The sequence below is a fragment of the Amblyomma americanum genome, chromosome 1 (assembly GCF_052857255.1).
Source record: "Amblyomma americanum isolate KBUSLIRL-KWMA chromosome 1, ASM5285725v1, whole genome shotgun sequence".
NCBI lineage: Eukaryota > Metazoa > Arthropoda > Arachnida > Ixodida > Ixodidae > Amblyomma > Amblyomma americanum.
This window is the reverse complement of record NC_135497.1, coordinates 452,879,302-452,901,606: the sequence shown is the minus strand read 5'-3', so window position 1 is coordinate 452,901,606 and position 22,305 is coordinate 452,879,302. Positions and strand designations below refer to the sequence as shown.

Here is a 22,305-nt window from a genome sequence, read left to right as displayed (position 1 = left end):
CATACAAAAAGAAGAGTCAGTACCCTCCCCGTGACATCACGTGATGGCGTGCAGTGATTTCTATCAGCGCGCATGCGCGCACGAGTGCGGGAAAACTGAAACCATCTACCGAAACTACCGTTAGGAAACACTTTGAACGCGCACAGGCGGGCGCCGCATCATGAAGTGCTGCGTGCCCTGGTGCAGGAGCTGCACAGAAATAGTTACGTCGGAGGTTTCGTTCCACCGGTGAGTGAATATTTCTTCAATAGTGCTGCGGTGAAAATATGCGCCGTGGTTCTGCACGGGAAAGAACCGAATGGGTATGAATGGGTATTATTTTTTCAATACTGCGTGACAGGTTTTTCGAACGACCGTGCAGCCAGATAACGGTGGACTGACGCACTGCAACGTTCGGATAATTGGTTGCCGACAAAATGGAGCGTTGTTTGCTCCCTGCATTTTCGTGCAGGGGACTTCAAGGCTGCGACAGGGAATCTTCGCCGACTGACAGAAAGTGCCGTGTCACCGCCTGCTCTTGCTTCAGTAGGTAGCATGCGTGTATACAAATTAACAGCAGTGTTTATGAGCGATTAGCTGACTGACATCTTTGCGTGCTTCGCAACCCTAATATTTCAGTGAGAGTGAATACTTCTATAATATGCACGACTGGAATATGCATATATGCAAAATTTCGTTGCATTAATTGTATGCAGCACGTTCAGAACTGTCGCGGTATACCACATGACACCTGCCGCGACGACGTCTGTCGACCGCCGTACGTGGTTATGCAATGCCCCCTGAAGAGCATGCCAGAAGCGTCTTTTCTGCCCGCCATAGAGCGCGCATCCGCCGTATGGCAGAGCTGTCAGATGACCCCTTAACCGTGTAATTAGGCTATTGAGTCGACGACTAAGATACGGGGTGATGGAAGTCAACAGGAAAGTGTATGAGGTTAGGCCCCACCCTTTTGCACAGGATGGCATCCAAGCTACGGTGGTGCCACTGGCAAGAAGGTGGGTAGTAGGATAGGTCGCAAGGCAACAGCTTTTTTGGGGGGACCCAGAGCTCTGAAGGAAACAGTGTAGAGAAGGAAGAATTAAGATAAAAGGGACAATGGAACCATAGGGGAAGAAAGAGACGCAAGCGCCAGGGCCAAGTCAATTCAGATATAGGTTTCATTAACATGCAAGGTGGCAGGAATGACTCGTTTGTTGTTTTTTTAGGAAAGCTCCCACGATAGTCTACTTCGGTGATGAAGATGTCCCTTTGTTTATGGTAAAGTAGCCTTTGTTTCACGCGCATTTCATCAACGAGCACGCTTAGCTTGCGTACACTGAAATGGGAGGAAATAGAAGAACAGTTAAGGCAGGAGGAATTAATGGCATATGGTTTAGTGGAAACACATCTTAGAGACATGGAGCAACCACCCTGTAACCCAGACTACGCATGGGAATATTGCAATAGAACAGAGGGCAGCAGAAAGGGAGGTGGAATTGGGGCATTCATTCATAAAAGTATGAATTTTCAAAGGGTTAGACTGGGATGCAGGGAACATTTATGGCTAAAAGAAACAGTGGCAGGCAAGCAAACACTCCTTGGCTTTGTATACCTGTGGACAGGGGCTAATGCCAAAGAGGAAAACAGGAAAATGTTAGAATGTATTGCAAGCGACATTGATGAGCTAGGAGGACAGGGCGAGATAATTATATTAGGCGACATGAACGCACACATAGAAGACCTGGATGGGTACACGGATTCGACAGGAAGCATGCTGCAGGACATGTGTGACAGGCATGATTTAGTTGTATGCAACAGCACCGAGAAGTGTGAAGGGCTCATAACATGGGAGGTGGGGAGTCTGCACTCGACGATAGATTATGCACTAATGTCACAAAGGATGTATAATAGATTAGGGGTAATGAACATAGATGAAGATGGTTCCAGAAGTCTAGGTAGTGACCACAAGCGTATCAAGTTGAGCTTCAGAAGAAAAAGCAATGTAGGACTGAAGCGAGATGAACAATCAGGGGGGAATTTTTACTCAGAAAAGCAATTGGAAGCAGCAGCCAAACAAATTGAAAAAGTAATTTTTGAGGATAATGAAACAAAATGGACTTATACCAAATTAACTCGATTACTGGAGCTAGAGCTAGCTAAGGTGCGAGTAAAGCTAAAAGGGAAAAGATGCAAACCCAAGAGTTGGTGGGATGAGGAGGTCAAGAGGGCAATACAGATTACTGGAGCTAGAGCTAGCTAAGGTGCGAGTAAAGCTAAAAGGGAAAAGATGCAAACCCAAGAGTTGGTGGGATGAGGAGGTCAAGAGGGCAATAGAGATTACTGGAGCTAGAGCTAGCTAAGGTGCGAGTAAAGCTAAAAGGGAAAAGATGCAAACCCAAGAGTTGGTGGGATGAGGAGGTCAAGAGGGCAATAGAGATTACTGGAGCTAGGGCTAGCTAAGGTGCGAGTAAAGCTAAAAGGGAAAAGATGCAAACCCAAGAGTTGGTGGGATGAGGAGGTCAAGAGGGCAATAGAGATTACTGGAGCTAGAGCTACCTAAGGTGCGAGTAAAGCTAAAAGGGAAAAGATGCAAACCCAAGAGTTGGTGGGATGAGGAGGTCAAGAGGGCAATAGAGATTACTGGAGCTAGAGCTAGCTAAGGTGCGAGTAAAACTAAAAGGGAAAAGATGCAAACCCAAGAGTTGGTGGGATGAGGAGGTCAAGAGGGCAATACAGATTACTGGAGCTAGAGCTAGCTAAGGTGCGAGTAAAGCTAAAAGGGAAAAGATGCAAACCCAAGAGTTGGTGGGATGAGGAGGTCAAGAGGGCAATAGAGATTACTGGAGCTAGAGCTAGCTAAGGTGCGAGTAAAGCTAAAAGGGAAAAGATGCAAACCCAAGAGTTGGTGGAATGACGAGGTCAAGAGGGCAATAGAGATTACTGGAGCTAGGGCTAGCTAAGGTGCGAGTAAAGCTAAAAGGGAAAAGATGCAAACCCAAGAGTTGGTGGGATGAGGAGGTCAAGAAGGCAATAGAGAAGCCCCAGGAAGCGTCCAGGGAACACAGATATTCCAAGAAGAGGGGGAAACCAAAACCCGAAGTAGACAGAAAACGGGATACCTTCGTAAAGTGTAGAAGGGATGCATCCTATTTGACTATTGAGAAAATTAGAAGGGTGCCCAATGGATGGAAAAATTAAATAAAAAGGATAGAAAAGCAGCCCAAAAATTCTGGAAACATCTAAATGCAATGAGTAATAAGACTAGGCTAGAACAAAGGTTTACTGTTACAGATGAGGGTATTCGACTAGAAGGGGATGAAGCAATAAAACACATAGGAACAAGGATGACGGAAAAATTCACAGCAAAGCACGTGGTACATAGTTTATCGAAGGAGGATAGACCGGTTACAGCAATAGCTTCACTTGAGCAAGGAGAGTGGGAAAGGGCAGAGAAGAAGGTTCCTAGTGGCACATCAACAGGGCCAGATGGTATCCCGATTATGTTGATAAAGAAGTTAGAACCAAAATCCAAGCAAACATTAATACAAGTAGTGAACAAAATGATAGTGGATGAGAAAGTCCCCGATGAATGGTGATTAAGTAGAATGAGCATGATATATAAGAGAAAGGGGGACAAAGCAGACGTAAGTAACTATCGTCCCATAACAGTGACATCTGTGGTTTACAGGGTGGTGATGCAGATTATAAAGGATAGACTGCAGGCTTGGGTGGAGAACGAGGGGGTGTTAGGGGAACTACAGAATGGGTTCCGGAAACAAAGGAGGTTGGAGGACAATCTGTTTTCATTGACACAGTATATAGAAATTGTGGAAAAGGAACACAGGCCCTTATGGCTAGCATTTCTGGATATTAGGGGAGCCTATGACAACGTTACTCAGGAGCATTTGTGGGACATACTGGGCACATTGGATGCGGAAAATGGAGTAATTAATCTTTTAAAAGATATATATAGAGGTAACAGAGTGCTCATAAAATGGGGAAAAAAATGTATCAGGGCCTGTAGAGATACAGCGGGGGCTTAGGCAAGGATGTCCTCTGTCCCCTTTGTTCATGTTGTACCTGCAAGGGTTGGAGATCAAGCTAGAGGGGAGCGGACTAGGCTTCAACCTTTCTTTTTTCAATCAAGGGGAATGGATTAAACAGTCATTACCGGGATTAATATACGCGGACGATATAGTGATAATGGCTGACAACAAGGAAGACCTGCAGAAGTTGTTAGACATATGCAGTACAGAGGGCGATAGATTAGGCTTGAAGTATAGTAAGGAAAAATTTGCAGTCATGATATTTAATGAAGAGGGCGGCGAGCATAGAATACAGGGGTTCGTGCTAAATGTAGTGAGTGAGTACAAGTATCTTGGGGTGTGGATAAATAACAGTGCTGAGTATCTGACAGAGCATGAAAAATATGTAATGAATCTAGTAGGAATGCAGCTGTCACGAAAAATAGGGCACTGTGGAATTACAATAGGTATGAGGTGGTAAGAGGCATCTGGAAAGGGGTGATGGTCCCTAGCCTGACCTTCGGTAATGCGGTCCTGTGTATGAGGCCAGATTTTCAAGCAAGGCTGGAAATTAAGCAACGGGGAGTAGGGAGGTTAGCTTTGGGAGCACGTGGCAACACACCGAATCAGGGCGTACAGGGTGATATGGGATTGGCGTCTTTCGAAAGCAGAGAGGCTAGCAGTAAGATAGCATTTGAGGAGCGATTGAGAAAGATGGAGGAAAAGCAGTGGGCTAGGAAAGTTTTCAGATACCTGTATAAAAAGAATGTTGACACGAAATGGAGAAAGCGAACTAGAAAATTGACAAGCAAATATCTGGACAGCAGTAAGGGGGCAAATCAGCAATTATCGGTTAAGAAAAAGGTTAAACAGAGAGAGCTCTGTGGAAAACAGGGATGCTGACGAAATCGGCACTGGGAACATACCGGACCTTTAAACAGGAAATTGTCAAAGAAAATATCTATGATAATTGTAGGGGAAGCTCTTTGTTGTTGAGGCCAGGACTGGAGTTTTGCGGACTAAGACGTATAGAGTCAGGTACCAGGAGATAGACACTTTGTGCACTGCGTGCGGAGAGGAGGAGGAAACGGCTGAACACTTGATACTTTTCTGTAAAGGGCTTCACCCTACAGTGGAAAGCAGCGGGGCTGACTTACCCAAGGCATTGGGGTTTAGGGATAGTGAAGGGAAAGTGGATTTTAAGAGGTTAGAAGTAACCAAGCGAAGGTTATCTGATTGGTGGCTCAAAGCAAGACAGGAGTAAAATTTCACAAGACATGGCTAGGTGGCTTGAGCCACCGCCCGATTTAAAGGGTTCAGCCATATCCATCCATCTATCCTAGCAGACGACACGCAGTCAGCACAGAATTTTTTTGTGACTGCCGTTGCAGCAAAAAGTATGCCTTCTGGTGCGCTGTTTCTTATATTATTTGTGTGGTCTGTTTAGTGTTACCGTTTGACAGGTGACGCGTCGATGACTGCAGTTGCTGGAGGGAGTAGCGAGCGAAAATGCATTGCTGTTGCGTTCCGTTTTGCATGTTCAGTAAGCGAAACAAGAAACCCAGCGCTTCGTTCCATGAAACTCCTGCCGACTTAGAACTCCGGGAAAGACGGCTCAGTGTAATTCGAAAAAAAAAAAAAAACTGGCAGCTAAACACATCAATTTATTCTGCAGTTTGTAGATTGCATTTACTGCCAAGGAAATGCTACTGTCGACAGTTCGACTGCCCATCAAGACTGGGGTGGACTCTTTTACCCGACGTCAGCGCTCCTAAGAGTGTTACAGGGCCTCAAGAAGTTCGTCGATATCATGCTCAAAGACTGAACCCATCTTCAAAGGCCACTGGACACATGCTTGCTCTAAAACTAGTGTGAATAAAATCGCAGGTTCGCCTGTCCTGACCTGTGAGAACATGATAGCAGCCACAGGGACGCACCACTGCATATTATATGCAAGAAGTTCATCAAACCGTTGCTAACAAACCATGCACTTGACATAACAGACATGCAATTAAGAATTAACGCAGTTGCAAAGATATACAACAAGAAACCTCTTTCACGAAAATTCTTGAAACGGCAATAAGAATTAAACGATTTCCGCCGCCTTCATCGCACCGACGCATGCCATTTTTCCTTGTAAGTGCGCACGTGCCTGTGCCTTTCAGCACAGTTTTTTAAATATTCACACGTCGCTCGGCATGTCTGATGCTCGATCCCCTTGTTCCAGTTGTCATATGCACTTGCTGGTCATTTGGAGAAATCCGGTCAGTCAGGCCTGCTGTGTTACTCCCAAAGTCGCTGTTTGTGTGTGCATCACACAGGGAACCCATAGGGAGCTGTGTTTCTTGCGAAAAGAATAGAGAAGAGGGGCATGGGTTTATTTGAAATTTGTCAACGTTATTCAGGGAGGTACCGTTCGGCGAAAGCTCATCGGAGAGATGACCAGAAAAAGCGCAGGCTGGGACTCCCAAGATCTGCTTCACCTGATCGAAACATCTCTCGCAATGCTCCGCAGCAAGATTGTAACAGGCACGCTTCGCAAAGTTCTAAGAACATTAGATATAAGGGATGTGCCCCCTGAGAGCCAACGACTCCCCAGGCAGGTTACCACGACGTCTCCGGCTTCCATCCATTGAGCGCCATGCAGTCCTCCTTTGACACGGGTCACCTGGCTACAGTTGATAGCTCAGGTAATTCCGGACTTCCTCCAGTCCTTATTCTATCTCATGGATTATTTTCCCTTTTTGCTTCTCAGAAGTAGTTATTTTCTTGCCATTAATTGGACACAGTACATTACAACCAGGCATCATGCAGTGTAAATACTTATTTTGCGGCATTTTTAGCTATTGCAAGCACTTGTTGCAATATGCATGTTTCGAACATGTTCCTTTTGTTGTAAACCGTCCAAAAGCTACTGGTTATGCAGCAGACAAAAGGTCCTAACGACACGATAGAATGGCGTGCACAGCACGCTTTTAAATTTCAAAATCGAAAGTGATGATCCGCTTTCAATATTATGTGGAAGTCAGCTTAGACTTTTTAAGCATTTGCTGCACTCTGAGACATCCAAGAACATGTTTTTTGTCATTAACAAAATAAAAGTTGTTGCTCAAAGCCCGAAAAAAGGTTGAAACAGAATGATCGGGAGCCACGCATTACAGTCTCCCAGCCATTGAAACCAATATTGGATGGATGGATGAATACGGCTGAACCCTTTAAATTGGGCGGTGGCTCAAGCCACCTAGCCATGTCTTGTGAAATTTTACTCCTGTCTTGCTTTTAGCCACCAATCGTATAACCTTCGCTTGGTTACTTCTAACCTATTAAAATCCACATTCCCTTCACTATCCCTAAACCCCAATGCCTTGGGTAAGTCAGCCCCGCTGCATTCCACTGTAGGGTGAAGCCCTTTACAGAAAAGTATCAAGTGCTCAGCAGTTTCCTCCTCCTCTCCACGCGCTATGCACAACGTGTCTATCTCCTGGTACCTGACTCTATACGTCTTAGTCCGCAAAACTCCAGTCCTGGCCTCAAATAACAAAGAGCTTCCCCTAAAACTATCACAGATATTTTCTTTGACAATTTCCTGTTTAAAGGTCCGGTATGTTCCCAGTGCCGATTTCGTCAGCATCCCTGTTTTCCACAGAGCTCTCTCTGTTTCTTTAACCTTTTTCTTAACCGATATCTGCTGATTTGCCCCCTTACTGCTGTCCAGATATTTGCTTGTCAATTTTCTAGTTCGCTTTCTCCATTTCGTGTCAACATTCTTTATATACAGGTATCTGAAATCTTTCCTAGCCCACTGCTTTTCCTCCATCTTTCTCAATCGTTCCTCAAATGCTATCTTACTCCTAGCCTCTCTGCTCTCGAAAGACGCCCATCCCATATCACCCTGTACCCCCTGATTTGGTGTATTGCCATGTGCTCCCAAAGCTAACCTCCCTACTCCCCGTTGCTTAATTAATTTCCAGCCTTGCTCGAACATCTGGCCTCATACACAGGACCGCATTACCGAAGGTCAGGCTAGGGACCATCACCCCTTTCCAGATCCCTCTTACCACCTCATACCTATTGTAATTCCACAGTGCCCTATTTTTCATGACAGCTGCATTCCTACTAGCTTTATTCATTACATATTTTTCATGCTCTGTCAGATACTCAGCACTGTTATTTATCCACACCCCAAGATACTTGTACCCATCCACTACATTTTAAAGGAAAAAATACAGCGCGGAGATACGGTTCTTGTGCAACACCTGATTTGCCATGGGTCATAGAAGAAAAAAAAAAGGGGCGCCCTGCGCTATCTGGTGTTTTTTTGAGTTTGTTCCAAGTGTTGATTGCCTCATGTGATTGCTGACTTTTCCGTTTTTTCAGACGCTTTTATATATGTGTTTTCCTCTTGAATAAAATTTTAGTTGCGAGACAGCGCTTGTGTTGTGCACCTCTTCTTCGTCCGTCGTCTATGTTCGCGCTGTATTTTTTCCATTAAAATGTACGTAACCCAACTAGCCCAACTTTCCATCCTATCCCATCCACTACCTCTAGCATGAACTCCTGTATTCTATGCTCGCCGCCCCCTTCATTAAATACCATGACTGCAGATTTTTCCTTACTATACTTGAAGCCTAATCTATCTCCCTCTGTACTGCATGTCTAACAGCTTCTGCAGGTCTTCCTTGTTGTCAGCCATTATCACTATATCGTCCGCATATATTAGTCCCGGTAATGACTGTTTAATCCATTCCCCTTGCTTGAAAAAAGATAGGCTGAAGCCTAGTCCGCTCCCCTTTAGCTAGGTCTCCAACCCTTGCAGGTACAACATGAACAACAAAGGGGACAGAGGACATCCTTGCCTAAGCCCGCGCTGTATCTCTACAGGCCCTGATACATTTTTTCCCCATTTTATGAGCACTCTGTTACCTCTATATATATCTTTTAAAAGATTAATTACTCCATTTTCCACATCCAATGTGCCGAGTATGTCCCACAAATGCTCCTGAGTAACGTTGTCATAGGCTCCCCTAATATCCAGAAATGCTAGCCACAAGGGCCTGTGTTCCTTTTCCGCAATTTCTATATACTGTGTCAATGAAAACAGATTGTCCTCCAACCTCCTTTGTTTCCGGAACCCATTCTGTAGTTCCCCTAACACCCCCTCGTTCTCCACCCAAGCCTGCAGTCTATCCTTTATAATCTGCATCACCACCCTGTAAACCACAGATGTCACTGTTATGGGACGATAGTTACTTACGTCTGCTTTGTCCCCCTTTCCTTTATATATCATGTTCATTCTACCTAATCGCCATTCATCGGGGACTTTCTCATCCACTATCATTTTGTTCACTACCTGTATTAATGTTTGCTTGGATTTTGGTCCTAACTTCTTTATCAACATAATTGGGATGCCATCTGGTCCTGTTGATGTGCCACTAGGAACCTTCTTCTCTGCCCTTTCCCACTCTCCTTGCTCAAGTGAAGCTATTGCTGTAACCGGTCTATCCTCCTTCGATAAATTATGTACCACGTGCTTTGCTGTAAATTTTCTCGTCATCCTTATTCCTATGTGTTTTATTGCTTCATCCCCTTCTTGTCGAATACCCTCATCTGTAACAATAAACCTTTGTTCTAGCCTAGTCTTATTACTCATTTCATTTAGATGTTTCCAGAATTTTTGGGCTGCTTTTCTATCCTTTTTATTTACTTTTGACATCCATTGGGCACCCTTTCTTCTAATTTTCTCATTAATCATATAGGATGCGTCCCTTCTACACTTTACGAAGGTATCCCATTTTCTGTCTACTTCGGGTTTTGGTTCCCCCCTCTTCTTGGAATATCTGTGTTCCCTGGACGCTTCCTGGCGCTTCTCTATTGCCCTCTTGACCTCCTCATCCCACCAACTCTTGGGTTTGCATCTTTTCCCTTTTAGCTTTACTCGCACCTTAGCTAGCTCTAGCTCCAGTAATCGAGTTAATTTGGTATAAGTCCATTCTGTTTCACTATCCTCAAAAATTACTTTCTCGATTTGTTTGGCTGATGCTTCCAATTGCTTTTCTGAGTAAAAATTCCCCTCTGATTGTTCACCTCGCTTCAGTCCTACATTGGTTTTTCTTCTGAAGCTCAACTTGGTATGCTTGTGGTCACTACCTAGACTTCTGGAACCATGTTCATCTATGCTCATTACCCCTAATCTATTATACATCCTCTGTGACATTAGTGCATAATCTATCGTCGAGTGCAGACTCCCCGCCTCCCATGTTATGAGCCCTTCACACTTCTCGGTGCTGTTGCATACAACTAAATCATGCCTGTCACACATGTCCTGCAGCATGGTTCCAGTACAATCCGTGTACCCATCCAGGTCTTCTATATGTACGTTCATGTCGCATAATATAATTATCTCGCCCTGTCCTCCTAGCTCATCAATGTCGCTTGCAATACATTCTAACATTTTCCTGTTTTCCTCTTTGGCATTAGCCCCTGTCCACAGGTATACAAAGCCAAGGAGTGTTTGCTTGCCTGCCACTGTTCCTTTTAGCCATAAATGTTCCTTGCATCCCAGTCTAACCCTTTGAAAATTCATACTTTTATGAATGAATGCCCCAATTCCACCTCCCTTTCTGCTGCCCTCTGTTCTATTGCAATATTCCCATGCATAGTCTGGGTTACAGGGTGGTTGCTTCATGTCTCTAAGATGTGTTTCCACTAAATCGTATACCATTAATTTCTCCTGCCCTAACTGTTCTTCTATTTCCTCCCATTTCAGTCTATTCCTGCCACCTTGCATGTTAATGAAACCTATATCTGAATTGACTTGGCCCTGGCGCTTGCGTCTATTTCTTTCCCTATGGTTCCATCGTCCCTTTGATCTTAATTCTTCCTTCTCTACACTGTATCCTTCAGAGCTCTGGGTCCCGCCAAAAAAGCTGTTGCCTGGCGACCTATCCTCTACCCACGCTCTTGCCAGTGGCACCACCGTAGTGAATGCCATCCTGTGTAAAAGGGTGGGGCCTGACCTCGTACACTTCCATGTTGACTTCCATCACCCCGTATCTTAGTCGTCGACTCAATATCCTAATTACACGGTTAGCCTCAACGACCCTCCTTTCCGTTTCGCCAGCCTGCCTCTGGACCTCTGGGATTGTGCATATGGTCACATGCACACTCTCAGAGGCCTCTCTAAGCCTACGCATCCCCACTTCCAACTGCTTCTCAAGATTCTGGCTCCTCTCCTGCAGCACATCATTGAGACCAGCATGGATAACGACAAGGTGTTCGCCATCCATGCTGCCCCCCACCACCTCCCGGGCTTTGGCCATTGCATCTACGATGCACTTCCCCGACTGAGCCTCCGCCTGCACCCGCCTGTCCGCCTTCACTGCCGTCAGAATGCCTCCCTCAACCCTTGCTACGTTCGAGTCCCCGACCACCAGAACCCTCCTGCGCCCTAACTGTTCGCTTCCTAACAGAGACTGTTGGCCTCCGGATCGCTCTAGCTGTCTCTCCTGCCGCCATACGCTATTGTCGCGAGTCTCCATGCCCGTTTTTACCTCTTTCTCACTCAAAGCTTGCTGCGCTACAGCACTGTAGGATCGACGAGCCTCGTCCCCCACCTGACACTGCTCCGCACCGGGGTGCCCTGCCGGCCGCGACCTGAACGCTTCTACCTGCTTTTCTAGCTGGGTCCGCTTTTCCCGCTCCTCTTTCATCTCGCCCACAATTCGCTCCAACAGGACGGCATTTTCCTCCTCCTTTTTAAGCGACTCTGCGACCTGAGTTTCCAGCTTAATCCGTGCCTCTCGTTCTAGCTTCAGGTCCCCACTGAGTTCCTTGAACCTAGCTTCCCATTCCCCTTTCAACGCCGTCATTTTTTCATCATCATCAAAGGATCATGTTTTAGCGTCGCGTCGCGGCCAGTCTGCGCAACATGGTGGCGATCTCGGGGCCCATTGAAATCGAGGAGACGCTTCAGGTACGTTCTTCAGGAGCATTGGGTTATGCCATGCTAAAGTAAGGCTAATAGCACACATCTAGCTGTCAATCACAATTGCAGTGCTCAGCTTAAAATCTATGCAACAATTATCAATCCGCTCTTTCTATGCATGAATACATACGCTAGTTCGCAGACGCTCTGGTTTTCAAAGGACATGGTGTTGTAGAGGACGAGGAGAGGACACGCCGGCGCCGCTGGGGGTCGGACATACGAGACGCTTCAGCATCCGCGCCCCTTGTCAATAACTTGAGATGCCTCCCACCTGCGCGGCGCGGCAGCATCAGAATGTCTCTCTCTCTCGTAGGCTCCGCACTCTCCTTACGAATTCGTTTTGTGAAGAACAAAGTACTCAGTCTGCTAGGAATCTCCACGCTGTCAGCACGTCTCTTCTTATCCTGCAGCGAGGACGAAGCCCTCGCTTTATTAGTATACAGTGCAATATCGGTGTGAAACCAGTTTTACATATCATAATCATTTCACTACAGTGAACATGAGTGAGCAGCGCACGTCTCCCTCCTCTTCATGTCGGCAACTTAATATTCGCTGAATCTCAACATTTCGGTGAAAGCCTAGCTCAAACAAACGTTCTTTCCTGTACTGCTCTGAAACAGCTCCTTTAGTGGCGTCGTTTCCGCAGAGTGTCGTCGTTTTTTGTCCATCGATAGCCGATAAATTCGAAGGCCAATGGGCTAATAAACCGTACGCGCGTCAGGGCTGCGACTCCTCCTCTTGCAGCTTAGCTCCCACTGTTCATTTTCATCACGAAAAGCGTGTGTGTGTGCGCGTGCATGCGTTTGCGGACGAGGCGCGCGCTTTGAAACAAACCGAACCCTCGCCTCCCAAAGCTGCCGGCAGCGTTCATGAGGTCTGCGAGTATGCCGGCCTGCGAGGATGGTTATTAAGCAGTAGCACTCACGCATGCACGCGCGCGCACACACACACACATACACACACACACATTCTTTCGGTTTCAAGAGGCGTTATCTGGTTCTGTTCAATTCGGACGAGGTACGCGGTCTTGCGCGGGCATCGCTGTCCCTTTTTTGCGCGAAGGCCAATAAAGGGCGTGGTTTATGGAAAGGAAATGCAAAAAGAAAGTTCGGGCGTTTTCGTCAGTCGCATTAGTTTGGCCTGCCGCGCACGCACTGATCAGCGATTCCTTAAGACATATTCAGCACTACTAGCTGAAAAAAATTAAAGGTGCATTGAAGTCTCCTTCCGTTGCCTCCTGTTACTTAGTAATGTAATTGGTCATTGATGGTAAAACTAGTTATGAATTTAACACTAATTAATCATTAAATAACATTTAATTGTTAATTTTTGATTTCATTCCAAATATTTATTTTTATTAATTATAAATCAAATGATTTCATTCTTTATTTAATTAAATTTATTTATTTATTATTCGTTCATTCTTTATTTAATTTATTTTAATTAAATTGATTGATTATTGGGGGATACTAAGCCTTAAATATTGAGGTGGTCTCTGTGCACGAAAAGCGACTGCCCTCGTCACTGCACTCGCATGCAACGATGGCGCGATCTTCCGCAAATGGATGACACCGGTTACCGCTGAGCAAAGACTGCATTGTGAAAAAAATTGAAATGACACAGACGCACAAATGGCCCCATTTGTAGGTACAGATCTCGTGTCCGACTGAGAGCGGACTTTCTCATTATGGGATACCTTAGGCCTGAACGCACAACACCGATCGTCCTGTGGTTGCGATACGCGTGATGCTCGCAGTGTACCCTCACCAAAGCAGAAGTGGGAGGCGTACGTTGCACATGAATAAAATCCGATCTGCTGGTGTCTCTATCAAGCATGATCAGTCCACTTGCTGCGAATTTCTGGGTACAATTCACAAGCGACGCGGGATGGTCATGTTCGATATAACTGGGCTCAAATGTACATCATACTTTTAATTTTCCAGCATTTTTTGCCAATCAAAGAGATTTGGAAACTAACCTCCACGTGCCACAATGCTTCCATGTCAACGTTCGATTGCCCCGAAGTGCTCCAGATTAGAAATTTTAGCGCTGAAAGCACGGCGTTCCTGAGCTCTAAAATGCACCAAATAGAAAACTTTCAGTTCTAAAAATTGCTCCAAATTCTGATTTAAGAACCTGCCGCACCGTGTAATGCGACTTCTGAAGCACGCATCAAAGCATGTTTCATTATGCCATAACAGCAAGTGTGTTGTCTTATTACATGCTTATTTTCTTCTGTGCAGTCACACACCGGAGAAGCTTCGACAGCAGCTGCAGCAACGGCAAGTGGACAAGAAGTTCTGCATGAAGAGGATATTATACAAACAAGCCTGCAGCCCTTAAATGAACCAGTATGTAAACCTGTGCAAATTCGTCTAGTGAGAGTGAGATCAAGATTGGCCTCTTCTGAGGGCATTGCAGAGGTCTAATCAATGCAGCGAATTTCTTTGAGGACTATAACAATGAATGCAATTTCACTGGCACAACACACATGCACAAGGGAGCGTATTTCGGACCTTTCTACAATTACACTTTGTGTAGCACTCACCATGCCATGCTCTTGCATTGCTTGTCACTGCACTTATTTTCCAGTTACTTTAAAGCTATTAAGTTGCACTGCATACTATCTCGTGCTGAAACAAGCAGCTTAGAAACATTACACAGTCAAAAAATAGGTAAAATTACCAGCGTAGAAATGCTTAATACAGCACTTTTATGTGGCGAATTTATCCCAACTTACAGTTGCTTCGCCAGTGTTTTGCGATTTCGCAAATGCGTTTTATGTGGTATGTATAGAGACCTACATGAATGTTTGCACTCGTAGTTCAATTCTAAATTCTTTGATATTATCTCATTCTGTTGCTCTTATGGCTGCAGGTGCAGTATCTGTGCGATGCCAGCAGTGCTGCTGAAATTGCTGGTCCCTCACAAAGCGACCTGGAAGGCACAACTACTGCTCTTTGCAAAGATCCGCCACTTGCAGAGCAACACAGTGTTTCGCCAGAAGAGATGGCAGCAGAACAACTGAAGGAACAAGCGGTCCTGATAGAGTGGGAAACAGGTTCTTCAGGAGCCATATGTGCCGAAGAGGAAATACCAATTCCTGTGCCCCTTCCGATGCAAAAGAAGCCTTGCCACAGGCAGCTGCCCTTCAACCGCAACCAAAGTGATTGCGAAGCTGCAGTGAGTTATAAAAAACTTAACTGCTTCATTTACACGTCTGCATTATGCAAAAATATGCTACACTATTTGCCTATGCCAGCTGGCCAATGAGCGCAACCCACTTTTGCAACCTTTCTATTTCCTAAGTAATGTAATAAATTTTTATTATTTTCCTTGTTCTCTTTTAAGGCTGTGGTCTGCAGCTTCATGCAGTTGTTTTTTTTTGGTAGCATTCTGAGCAGAAAGGTAAAGTTGACTTGCTTTTGTGTGTCCTCACGGCTACTAGACATTACTTGCTTTCACTCAAAGCAACAAGTCGAAGAAAGTGGGACCCTGTGTTTAGTACACAAAATGGATCATTAACTACTTCAGGGACATTATACTTTGAAAATTTTTAGTTGGATGTTACATGTTGAATGTTGCAATCAATTGCATCCTGGATTTTGAAGATTTCTGTATTAACAGAAAGTGAAGGAGGTTCTGTGAGGTTGCACTTCAGAATTCATAGATAGCTCTGCCAGGAAAATGATATCGTTTTCAGACCTAAGCAAAAGTGAGGCTTTACATTATAAATCAAGAGTTATTCTTGAAGCCTGGGTGCTCAAATAAATGCAAAGAAAAAATCTGGCAGTTCTTCTTTCCCATAATTTTTGTTCCATGCCTCTGGCCTTCGGAAACATGCCACAATCACTTATGATGCACATTTCGTTAAATACAAATGTGATTGAGTGTACGTTTGTTCCAAACTTGAAATTATCTCAAAATGAAGCAATCAAGCTATGTGGCCACTGAATGCAAAAATCAGATTTAGACTAATAAACTAGCTTGGAAGGCTGTGAGTGCCCCTACTATTACAAGTTCTTGAAAGGCGACACTGAGGTGACAGAGAATACTTTCTCATTTTTGACGGCATGCCAGCTGCAAAATCTATATCAAGTATAAATAACTGGAAGCTCATTCCCTCCAGCCCTATTCTGCCTACCGTACAGCTTGATTATGAAAAGCATTTATTTGATGTAAACTTATGAAAAAGTATCTTGAATTTTTGAGAAACGTTACTTTACAAGTCATTATTGCTTTAGTATTTTAATATGTCCATCGCCTTTCCTAGCAGGCTTTCTGTGAGAAGCACTTTAGTCTTAAATGTTTGCTCTCATAAGCCAAGTGGTGTTCATGGCACAACCCCCATTGAATTCCCACCATTTTTTTTGCATGAGCTCAGATTTTTGTGGTAAAAAAAATTGCTCACCATTACTTTTTTGCCTGTGTATACTCAAACTTGGGGTGATACATGCAATCATGTGTTCAACATATCAATAAAGTGCAATGAGAAAATTCTTGATATATGTATGTGCTATTATTGCCAGCCTCCAGCAATGCAGGATACCCCTGAAAAGGCATTCCTATGTCGTCAGGTGAAGCGCTACGCTGCCATCTATGTCTCCAGTAAAAAGAAAATAAAAAGACTGCAGCAAGCGCAGCGCAGTCTTCACTGCAAGGTTGCTCACCTTTCAAGTGTGATTGATGATCGATCAAAAAACGTAATTCTGATTGAGTAAAACATTGCTGCACTCCAAAGCTTTGCAGGCTCCAAAGAAAACCTATTGATGCGTCACATTGTGCAAAAATCAAGCAAACCACATTCAATGGCCTACTCTTCTGAGTTAAGCGCTTTTGCATTAACTTTGCATTTTTATTCACCTAGGTCATATAACTATGTCAGGGCTGTTTCTGACACATGTTTGCCTCATCCGAAAACATTGTCAAAATGGCTTGAGCATATTGATGGCTCTTCTGGATTTTCTAAACAAGCACTGGCTGCACTTGGAATGAAAGGGGAAGAAAATTCAAAACTGGGTCATTCTACACTCTGCAACTTGGTTGTAGACGAAATGGCGATTAGGCGACATGTCGAGTGGGACGGTAAGAGAGGGCAGGTGGACATGGGAACTGAAGTGAACGATGACAGCTTCCCCGTTGCTAAAGACTCCTTTGTTGCTATGCTGGTGGCAATCAATGAGAGATGGAAGCTACCATTAGGGCACTTCATAGTTGACGGCCTAGGAGGTGAGCAACGATGTCCTCCAGGCTACTTCTCTTGCACACGAAAAGGGCGCACATGTAGTGAGTTTCACTGCAAATTTTTCTATGTTGCACAACCTTGGTTGCAAGCTTGACTTGGAAGAGCTGAACACTGCTTTTCCTCACCGTGTGACAAATCGGCCAATATGTTTTATTGGATGCTTGCTACATGCTTAAACTTCTCAGAAACACACTATGCTACAAAAAAGTTTTAGAAAATGCCAAAGGAGGCCTAATAATGTGGAAGCACATCAAACAGCTGCACGAGTTGCAATACTCAGAGGGACTGCATTTGGCAAACAAACTGAGACAATCCCACATCAACTGGAAATCTCAGCCAATGAAAGTATCCCGTGCAGCACAGGTATTCAGCACATCTGTAGCAGATGCTATTGAAGAATGCAGGGCACTAAACGTAACAAGCTTGCGAGATTCTGCGGCCACAGAGGAGTTTATAAGATATGTGAACAATGTGTTCGACATTCTCAACTCGCAACACCTGAAACAAAGAGGCTGGAAAAATCCTCTGTGCCCTGAAAATGTGGCTGCTGTCACCACATACTTGCAAAAAGCAAAAGAATACTTTTCCTCTATTCGAGACCCAGCACAAAAAAAAAAAAGCTGATCACAGAAACTAACAGAAAGACAGGATTTATTGGTTTTTAATTTGCATGCAGAGTGTAATTTCCTTGTACACTCATTTAGTTCAGGACAATGCAGTATCAGCATACTTGCCTACTTCGAAACTGAGCCAGGACCATCATGAACCGTTTTTTGCAACGATACGTTCATTCGGGTGCCGCGATGATAATCCAACTGCACGGCAGTTTGCTGCAGCATTCAAGCGCCTTATAGTGCAAAATGAGGTGAAAGATGTTGCCAATGGAAACTGTCTTCCACTTGAGCACATCAGCATTCTCTACGTGAGCTCATCTGTGAAGCCATCTACAACAGAAGTAATAAACATGACCACCACTCGCTAAAGCCTAACAGAAAATGAGCCTTCTGTTGAAACAATGCCGAGTATTATTGAAGAGCATGTTTACTGCTCTGATCCAGGCAAAGTTTCAGAAACTGTAGAGGTTGTTGTTTCATACATTGCCTGATTTGTAGTAAGGAATCTACAAGCGAGTCTGAAGTGTCATGAGTGTGTATCTGCATTAACCGCATCACGTCATGATAACAAAACCTACTCCCTGATTCGAAGGAAATCGCATGGTGGCTTAATCTACCCTTCAAAGGATGTCCTCACAATGTGTCAGCAATGTGAGAAAGAACTGCGTCGAGCCATAGCTTGTACTCCTTTGAAGTCACGAGGGCTTGCAGATAAGGTTGCAGTAGCTGCACTGACAGCATTTATAGGTAAAGACCTTTTTAGAGTTCTTAAGGAACACGATTGATAACCTTCCGCTTGAAAACCACTCATTCCACCTTGTGAGGGCAATTGTAGAAAAGTATCTATACATCAGGATGCACTATCTTGCCAAAATGGCCACAGAGAGACTTCACCTAGAAAAGGTGGGAAAAAAGCACACAAAGCTGACACAATTAAAAGGTCAATAGTTAAAAAAAATGATTGCAAAGGAAATACAGCGCTATGAGGCACAGATATTACTGCAGTAACATCTTTAAATCATTGGCTATCAGCCCTGTCAAGCCGCTAAGGCAGTTTTCTTGCGGCTGCTTCCTGTCTTGAGGTCAGTGAAAAATATATATTGTTAATATTAATTACCAAGCATTGACTTATTAGCTGTTAGCTGGATATTGTGTTACATGATTAACACAATTTTTTTCAACAAAGTGTCTTCTTTGTGTTTCATATGATGCTTGCAGTACACACTAACATGCAAGCTTTGAATGCATGTCGAGGCTGTTGCATTGTTCTTCAATGCTAAATGTTGTATATTGTTCAAGAGTTCACACAAAGTGTGGGCAAGCAATGTTATTGTCTTTGCTACCCTCGTCAAACTACACATGCATCATAATGCATGTTACTGCGTTTTTTTAAGCACACAGCACTTCTACAGTCCAATTGTACATAATTATGTACAGTTCTCGAAATATTGTATAATAGCCCTGAAATAAAATTTCTTGCTTACTGCTTCATGCATTGCCGTTTCGGTTCGTATTGCACCACAACGTGCATCTGAGCATAAGGTTTAATTTGATCACACGCATGTTTGGCATATAATGTGCTGCGTAATTACACGCTCGCCGTATAATGCTTCTCTGAGCTAAACTGGTGAATCGTTCGAGCTCAAATTTCGCACACAAACGGAATTTGGTCTCCAGTATTAATGTTTTAAGCCACATGTTTGGAGGGTACTCGCTTGATTACATTAAAGAAGTCGCATATTTGCATCGTCTACGGCGAGGCAAAACTAGCCACGGCGCGCGTGTAATTTCGCAATGCCCTTCACTGAGAGCAGCACAGATAACCCCAGCAATCGCCTGATTCATTGGGTTTAGTTAACGAGGGTTCAAGATCAACTGACCGCCTGAGGATCGTTAACGTGCACCGATACACGGGCCGCTGCATTTCGCTACCACTGAAATGCGGCAGCCGCGACTGGGATCGTAATTATCCACAGTAATGCGCGAACGATTGCCTCGTTTCTTCATCTCTGGAGCACGTGTGTCTTAAAATCCCAAGCAAACAATTTTCGGCAGATCCTTTCCCGCGTTTTACGCTGGAAGACGGGGAAAGGTGTCCATGCTAAGGCAACGCTGCCGCGCGTCATCACAGGCGGACGCCTTCAGTTACGTGTTTCCCTATGCAGCCATAGTACAGTGAAAATTTAAGCGAAAGTACGGAGAGAGAGCCATCGGAAAGAGTTGCACGGCTTCGTAAACACTCGGCTTGCGAAGCCTCGCCGCGTGATGTCACGCTCCCTCCTAAGTTTTTTTTTTTTTTTCCCCGTTGGCCTAAACCCCTAATCACCTAAAAGCATACCTTACTGCATCAAAAGGCAAAATGCGAATGCCTGCAGGGTCACATTAATTCCACTCGTCGCGCGCAATAACCACTGTACTACAACCGCAGGGCTACAAAAGCATTCGGGTTATCCGAGCAGAACACTGTATCAGAGATTCAACACGCAGCTCAACTGCTAACGAAAACAGCCAGCACACATCGAACGGCGTCTAGCGAGACACCCCCGCGCCCCCGATTGCTGCACATCCCCGAACCTTCACCACTTTCATCGCGTGCGTTTTCCAGGTCGTCTACGTAAATAAATCTTCTCCCTATTTGTGCCACTTTTTTTTTTTTTGGACGTTCGTGCAAAAAAACCAGACCCACGTTACTAGATGCAGACAGATTACGTTTGGCGGGAAATTTGATATCAACCAGACCGTCAAAAAAAGAAAGGTAAGGGATATGAGAGTGTTTTTCACGTTTGTCGGGCACCGCGGCTTGGAACGATTATGAATAATCGAGATACAAGTTTTTTTTTTCCGCACTTAAAACAAAATATAGCCTAGATTTACATGTGACATCTTACTCTTTGCGATTCTACATGATTCTACCAATGCGACTGGGGCTATGAGGGGCGCTGTAGTGAAGGTCTCTAAATAATTTCCACCACCTGGGGGTCTTTAAATGCACTGACATCGCACACTGCACGAGACTCTAGCATTTCGCCTCCATAAAAATGCGGCTGCCATGGCCGGGATCGAACCCGCGTCTTTCGGGTCAGCAGCTGAGAACCACTGAGCCACCACGGCGGCTTGCAAGTTTGTAATTAATGACTAAAGCAAAACACACACAGTGAAATGCTTCCCACGAATTAGTTCGAGACTTATCGTGAGAGACTGATGGGATAGAAAAAAAATTCTACAAATACACGTGATTAAACATAAAGTGTAAACTTGATTATTAATTAATGACGTAACATCTCACTCTGCACCCTGCTCTTTTTATGCTGTCTGTTATATTAACGGAGGATAGACCCCAATTTTGGTGGCGTATGTTTTTTTTTATTTTACAATGATGCGGAAGTTTCTACTATGCATGAATCACTACGTGGTATTCGCCTTGGACTGCTAAATAATTTATAATCGAATTTTGCTGTCAGGCTGTTCCGGTTGCAGTTTCAACAGCCGAAGGATGGCTGTGACGTAACTGCTTCATCTTTTTAATCTACTACTGCGCTGAAGCTAGCCTTCAAGAGCCGCAATGACAATGAATGCAGGAGCAGCGATTATATTGCAGTTTTTAGTTGTCTCACGTGGCCTATAACCACACACTGATGTCAGAGTCACCATTTGACTGTTGAAACCGAAGCAGCACAAGAAAGAAATTAGATTGTGAAATATTTATCGGTTGTAGGAGAATACCACGTGGTAATCCATGTATAATAATGCCCTATGCATCACTATACAAACAAGAAAACACGCTCCAAAAAGATGGATGCCTATACTCCTTTAACCAAATATCAACTCTACTTAAAGATACAGTGCAATTAAGTGCAAGGTTATGATAGAGTAAGTGCGAATTTCACCATAAATTAAAGTTGCTTAAGAAAAAATAACGCTTCAGATATGCAAAAAATGATTGGCATGAAGTCCTTCAGGGATTGTATCAAACACAGCTTAAAATAGATGTTGGATTGCAATTGCCACAGAGTCAATCCTGGCTGGTTTCAGTAATGTGGTGTACAGAACAAAAGGTGCAATTTTCCCCAAACAATGAACAAAACATCTGTGTGCTGTTATGCCAGTGGTGAGGCACTGAGGCCACTGCACTCAGTACTGCAGTGCAGTGCAGTGCAGCACAAAGTATTCGTGGCAGAAATTCCTTTCTGGGCTGAGGAAACTAATTAAAGTGTGTCTGGATGCTGGCAGTGTTGGAGCAATCATGTTAGAGGATATTAGAGCACTAAGTTGCTTCTACAACTGTAAGCGCACGCGAGCCGAGATCGAATGCAGTAAACATATCGGTGGCCACAATTATGACTACCTCAAATCACCAAGACAATTTCTATTATTGTTGATAAACATGAAAAATTTAATAATAATAATAATAATAATTGGTTTTTGGGGAAAGGAAATGGCGCAGTATCTGTCTCATAT

The 22,305-nt window shown here is 44.3% G+C and overlaps 2 long non-coding RNA genes across 4 annotated transcripts in view; one reads left to right on the top strand and one right to left on the bottom strand.

Moving 5' to 3' along the window:
* The window catches only part of LOC144116003 (uncharacterized), a 40,345-nt gene extending 19,882 nt beyond the window's left edge, over window positions 1–20,463 (bottom strand). The window contains exon 1 of one of the 3 annotated variants that reach the window (XR_013311669.1): window positions 20,186–20,463. This is a non-coding gene — a long non-coding RNA (uncharacterized LOC144116003). Of the gene's footprint in view, window positions 1–23; window positions 152–12,118; window positions 12,149–20,185 lie in introns of those variants that run through there. The other 2 variants (XR_013311670.1, XR_013311671.1) reach the window with 2 other exon arrangements.
* Window positions 99–20,141, top strand: LOC144116002 (uncharacterized). The gene is made up of 4 exons (XR_013311667.1): window positions 99–228; window positions 452–525; window positions 14,232–14,339; window positions 14,866–20,141. It is a non-coding gene; the product is annotated as an uncharacterized LOC144116002 (long non-coding RNA).
* Window positions 20,464–22,305: the final 1,842 nt, after the last annotated feature.